Raw genomic sequence first — 5,993 nt, 5'->3', positions numbered from 1 at the left:
TCTAATTAAGATTGCCTGCGTGGCACAATGGTACCAATCTGTGCTGGGTGGGCCCAGTGTCAGTACGGGATACAGCAAGGTTATTTTTTTCCCATTGTCTGAGGCTTAGACACGGCTCCAGAGGGATCCCTGCAGCCAGGACACCATTATCTGGCTAAGATGTGGGACAATCACACTGTTCCTGTTTCATTTCTTGTAAAGGTCCCTCTTCAATTAATCTCAGAGCCAAATCTTTTTTATGCTCTTCTGTAAGGACACCACAAAAAGAGACTTTTTCAATAAGACGTGTGAACAGATTGGCTCCTGTGTTGGAATAGAACAAAGGGGGATTATCTCATACAGGGTCAACTGGGAAAGAGAGAATGAGGCACGATAGATGATTATTTGTAGATAATGTTGTGTTGTCATGTCTAACACAATTTCCTGCTTGCAATCTAAGCATTCACAGGTTTGATCTTTACATTTAGGCCTTGCCAACCAAACCAAAATGTCACAAGTTAGTCCAATATTATTATGAGACTATGTATGCTCTCCTATCTATTTGTTTAAGCACAGTAATGTTATTGCTGAATAATAAAACTTTGGATTTTTTTTATTTGCTTTATAAATAACTGTATATTTTCTCAATCCAGCACATTTTTGTTTTATTTCTGTTTATCTGCTGCTCCCAATACTTTTCTATGAAAAAAAAAAAAAACAAATAAACACGAAAACTACACAAAAAAAACAAGAGATACCTGTATATCAGCCCTAATATAGTAACAGTCATAATTACTGCTAACACTATACTGGGTAAATGTGTTTTGCATTGAGACACAAGCTTTCTTAAAGACAGCCCAGGCGGTGCTCAGGTTTGTTTGGTCTTGAGCTTTTGGCTGACTGGTCTGTCAACCAGTAGTTGGTTTGTAACCCCCTTTGGTTTTATGACCAGCCGCTTTGTGGGCCCCACTCATGTACTGAATCGTGTTCCTATTAATCATTTTTGCTGCAATAACTGACATGAGCTTCCATGTAGTACAGAGGTTAGTTATTGATTAGGCTTTAGATAGGATACCCCTCTCTGGGGCAGTTTTATGATCAGGATTGTCCAACCTTGGGTCAGCCACAAATAGTGGCCAGTTTATCATGATGCATAGAGAGCTGTCAGTTTATTTAGAGCCTAGGTATTGATTATCTGAGGCCCTGGTGGTGTCCAACTCTTGATAGATCAGACTCTCTCTTGGATGTTTGCAACTATGATGTGTAGTAGATCTTGATTTAAGAGCTTGCTGTGGTCAGTCTTCAGCTCTCCAAAAACCATGAGGCACTGCTGTTATGAGATGCCTCCTTCCTCTATTTGCTTCTGCAGTACTGTTTCAGTAGCATTTAACTGTGTGGGTATAGTTCCATGCTATAACTTTTCCACTAAGGATAAACTTTTGATGGTACGGTTGAGATTAAGGTGTTTATCCACATGCTATCCAATGTGTCTGCAGCAGCTGCTTCTTCATTGATAGAGAACTGTCCTACTTGTGATTTGTTTGTTTTATTGACCTTTAGGTTGTTATTAAATGCTTGTTTACTTAGCCATTACTTTTAAGCTACTGTAGTTGAATGTGAACTTGGGATTTTAGTCCGCCTGAGTCCTCTGGGTGATATTAAGTATGTAGACTGGGCAGTCAACCTCAATATCCTATATGAACTTACATCAATTATTGCGGGTTGTGAGGTGCTGAGGTTCTGGACTAAAAGGACTGACTAAAAGGTTATACTCCTCTGGACTTACAGGCTTCCTGGTGTTTGGGGTAGCATAATGATGTAGCCAATAGTTAGTAACATCTATGGTTTTTATTATAAATGTGGAGATTGTTGTTAAAGCTACAGTGTGTAATTTTCAGCGACATCTAACGTACAGACTGCAGACCGCAGCAACATGAACATCTCCCCCCCACCGCTTCTCCCCCCCAACAGTATGGCGAGCGTTACGGGACAAAATGTCTTCCACGACGTCCGCATCACCTACATTCTCAAGTGATGAGGTTTGTTTACATAGATAATTTTACAGATAGTATTTCATTAGTTGTGTGTTCAGTACCGTCTCAGTTCATCTCTCTCAACTTGCCGTAGTTACTTTCGAGCGTAATGGGCGATCTCGCAATCGCTAGTTTGTTGGCTCTGTGCTGCCGTAGTGCAAAGATGTCTGCCTCCATGGCTGCGAGACCCGCTCCTATGTAATTATAAATAACGAATTCTAAGGCAACACAAATATTAAGGTTAAGAGGCTGAGCTCGTAGATGATGATAAATAACATAGTTATGTATAATATATTACATTTCTGACTGTATATCCCTGTAATTATTACACACTGTAGCTTTAATTTTTACATCTTTTTATTAAAACAGTGTCTAAATCCCTACAATACTGGCTCACATAAATGGTTACATCCATTAACAGCTTAATTCCTGCCCTCCATCTGACATCAAATATTATTAAAATCACATGGAACTCACCAATTTATCTTTTTCTAACAGGTAGTTTAAGGTGCCAGGTGTTATTTGTTGTTATCCTGTCTTTGGTCTCTGGTATGAGTCGGTTGAAGCTTCTTCATTGCACCTTCTTGTTCTTTTCGCAGCTGGCTAATTCTTTGATGATGCTTCATGTTGACTTGCAGCATCATCCTCCAAGATTGACATTGTTCTTTTTCACTTGTGTTCTGTAATTCGCAGCCAAGATTCTTAGGAATGTTGCCATAGCTTTTACAAACATGTTGGTCTTTGTTACCAGTTAAGCTAAATTGATTTAGTTTAAGCGAACCTGTAATCCATTTAGCTTACTTGAGCATTTTAAATCCATTTGTATGTCTGTCTGTCCATCCATATTAGAAATATTAAGGCATATATTCTTGATAAAATATTGTTTCACTTCTTACAACTGACATGATTCTAGAGTTGACTCTGGTGCAAACACACTACGAGTCAGGAAGCTTTTTAATATGTTTATTTGGAGGTTTTACAGAAAGATTGTTTGGTCCGGCATGGTGGTTTGGGGAACTGCGACTTAGACTGGAACTGCATGGGAAGAGAGATCGGTTAGATCGTTCGCAGGAGGAACTGGGTTATTTAGAGAAGATGCTGATTTCTTTGAGTTCCTTGGAGAGCGGAACAGACAGGGAGGAGGTTGGCTGAGATGGGATTATGGCTTGAGAGCTCGAGAGGGTGGACAGGCAGGTGAGCGTTCGAGGATGGATCCAGGAAGACTGAGTGGAGAACCGGCTTGGAGACTGCAAAGCTTGTAGGAGAGAAGGAGGACAAGGAGGTAAGCTTAAGTCTTAGCACAATGTTCAGTTTAGGTAGAGCTAGCTGGTAGGTTACCACTATGTTGGATTTTAACTGACTGGCGTCCGTCTCAGGGAATCCACTCCTCTAAATACTGCTCCCTGATTGCTTCCAATTGGAACCAGCTGGACGCTTGTCTGGGCTGGAGTCTCTGAGGAGGAAAAATTAAGAAAAAACCCTAACACAGCACAGCACACAATCCTGTGGACCCAACAACAACCTTTTATGATTCGTATTCCTACACATATATTTTGGGATTGTCTTTTCTGAGGTCCTGCAACATTGATTTAAATTTTTTTGTTGTTATTTCTTAACTTCATAAGTAGGGACCGCTGAAAATATAAAATGCTTTAGCCTACAATCCCAGTAAAACATTTTAAAACTAAATAGATTTTTAAAAAATTGTTTAAAATAGATTTATATAAATCAAAACATATATATGGGTTTCCCAGAGACCTAATATTTAAACCCAAATAGCTTTTTCTGGCTGTAAGGAGACCTCAGCACAATTCCTTGTATAAATTGAAGCCTTAATTTGGAAAAGGTGGAACCAAAGAAAACGTTTAATTAATTTAAGGATATATATTACATTACTTTCTGCCCTGAATGGTTTGAATTGCAACAGAATTACATCTGCTAACAGAGTCAAAGTTGTTTTAAAGTAGAATGTATTGTAATAGAAACCCAAGAAGCACTCTCATTTTCACTCTGAGGATTAGGTAATGTGTTGAAGAAAAGATATATGAATAATTTATCAACTCTCAAATGCAGTAGTGTCATAGACATAAAAGCAGTAGTTTCTGTTTTAGTGCAGCACCCTTAACACCTTTAACAAAGATAAAGCAAAGACCCTTGAAAAGGTGAAAAAAAAGGTTGTCAAAATGATAAAAGACTTATTTGTGTTTCATTAAGGAAATTCTATTTGTTTTCAAAAATTAGTAATAAAGAATGCAGTGAAAAATATTTGCCCACTTCAAAATGTTTGAGAAAATCAAAAAGCAGTTTTATATGATTTTATTACAGAAATAAAAACTATCCAAATCAACCTGCCCCAATGTGAAACTTAATTACTTTTTCCCAAGTCTTCATAACAACAACTGCGATCAAGCATTTACAATAACTTGCGAGTCTTCAGATTTTTTTATTATTAAAAAACATTGGTTTCTGTTTATCAAGAACTTTTAATAAGTCACTCCAGACAGATCTTTTTGATGGGATTATCTTTTTTAACAGGTCTGATAGTAGGGAATCAAATATTATGGTAATACAGTCTGATGATTTAAAGTGTTATAATCATTTATAAGCAATGACAGTTTAGTTTGCATAGATTAATAATAATAATAAAATATTTTAATTATATATATAGTTTTTATAAAATTTATTTAGTTTAATGATGTTAAACTTTAGTTGTGACAGTAAAGTGAAAACAAAGTACAGATAAAGGAAGGTGGCAAACCCCTAAGCTGATAAAAATCGAATTCTGTTACGGTTTTGATTTGAAATTGCTCAAGGTTTTATGAAAACAGAATTTCAGGCATGACATAAGATACATTTTCAAGTTATTAGAAAAACAAAACAGACAAAAAAAAAATGCAGTTTAAATCGTAATAGAAAACTTACATTAGGATTATGACTGTACCTTCACACAGGGCCACTTTGAGAGGTTTTGCTTTCTTTACTTGAAGAGGTACTATAGTTGGGACTTCATCTCTCGGCTTTTGGGGTTATTCTATAAAAAGGTGCCAGTGTCTGAGGTCCCAGTGGTACCTATTACAGCAGCCTAGTAGTCATTAATCACAGGCGAGTAAGCATTTCAACGCAGCGTCTGCCTAGAGTTTCCAATAGTCATTCATTAACAGTTCCCTCTGCCATCTCTTTTCTTAGCATCTGCACCCTCCTTCTCACCACTCCCACCTGGACCCTACAGACTTGATCGTTTTCTTGCTGACGTACTTGCTTTTCTTTTTGCCTGCCTTATGTATAAACTGTAAAAGTGGGTGTACTGGGAAATATCTTAAGATAACCTTTGCAGAACTTATTTTCTCTTCTTTTTAAAAATACCAGTATGCTAATGATGTTCATGGAAATCAACATCCAAGCAATTACCTTTCATGACAATTAAAATGGTATGTACAAGATACAGGCTTTCTTGCATTAAGCGTTACAACTAAAAACTTTTTTTTTAGCAGAGAAATGGAGGCTGGTCAAAGTTGACGGTAAAATATATGTTACCGTACTAAAGCGCTAAGTCTAATGCTTCTGAGTTAACAGCTTGATTAGATATTGGCCGTTACTTCGGTTTGGTTAATGATAATTAACAATCATGGCTGTTAAAAACATTAATAAGATTTACTAGAAATAAGAAAAAACCCAAATCCACAACTGGTTAGCATACTAAGATTTACTCGTATATGATTTAATACTTGTTAACCAATAGTCTAAATTGTTAAGGCTGGTAGCCTTTAATTACAATGATCTAAAATGTGTTTTCATTGTGGATGATTTTTTTAATAATTATTCATTATTATGAATTACTAATTATAATGATCAAAAACATATAAAGTAGGAATAATTTCACTATTTAACAAATAATTTGAAACAACACAAACAGCACAACAATGACAAAGTCTCTTAAAAATGTGTGGTGAGACTTGAAAACTGCTGTTCTTAGATGTTCTG

The 5,993-nt window shown here is 36.6% G+C and overlaps 1 long non-coding RNA gene across 1 annotated transcript; it reads right to left on the bottom strand.

Moving 5' to 3' along the window:
- Window positions 1–3,197: 3,197 nt before the first annotated feature.
- Window positions 3,198–5,185, bottom strand: LOC119771474. Its single transcript, XR_005279148.1, has 3 exons — window positions 4,935–5,185; window positions 3,351–3,465; window positions 3,198–3,267 (listed from the first exon to the last, which is right to left on the bottom strand). It is a non-coding gene; the product is annotated as an uncharacterized LOC119771474 (long non-coding RNA).
- Window positions 5,186–5,993: the final 808 nt, after the last annotated feature.

Source organism: Cyprinodon tularosa, unplaced genomic scaffold (assembly GCF_016077235.1).
Source record: "Cyprinodon tularosa strain WSP-4 unplaced genomic scaffold, ASM1607723v1 ctg674, whole genome shotgun sequence".
NCBI lineage: Eukaryota > Metazoa > Chordata > Actinopteri > Cyprinodontiformes > Cyprinodontidae > Cyprinodon > Cyprinodon tularosa.
The sequence above is the reverse complement of the archived record's forward strand: the minus strand, read 5'-3'. Positions and strand labels throughout refer to the sequence as shown.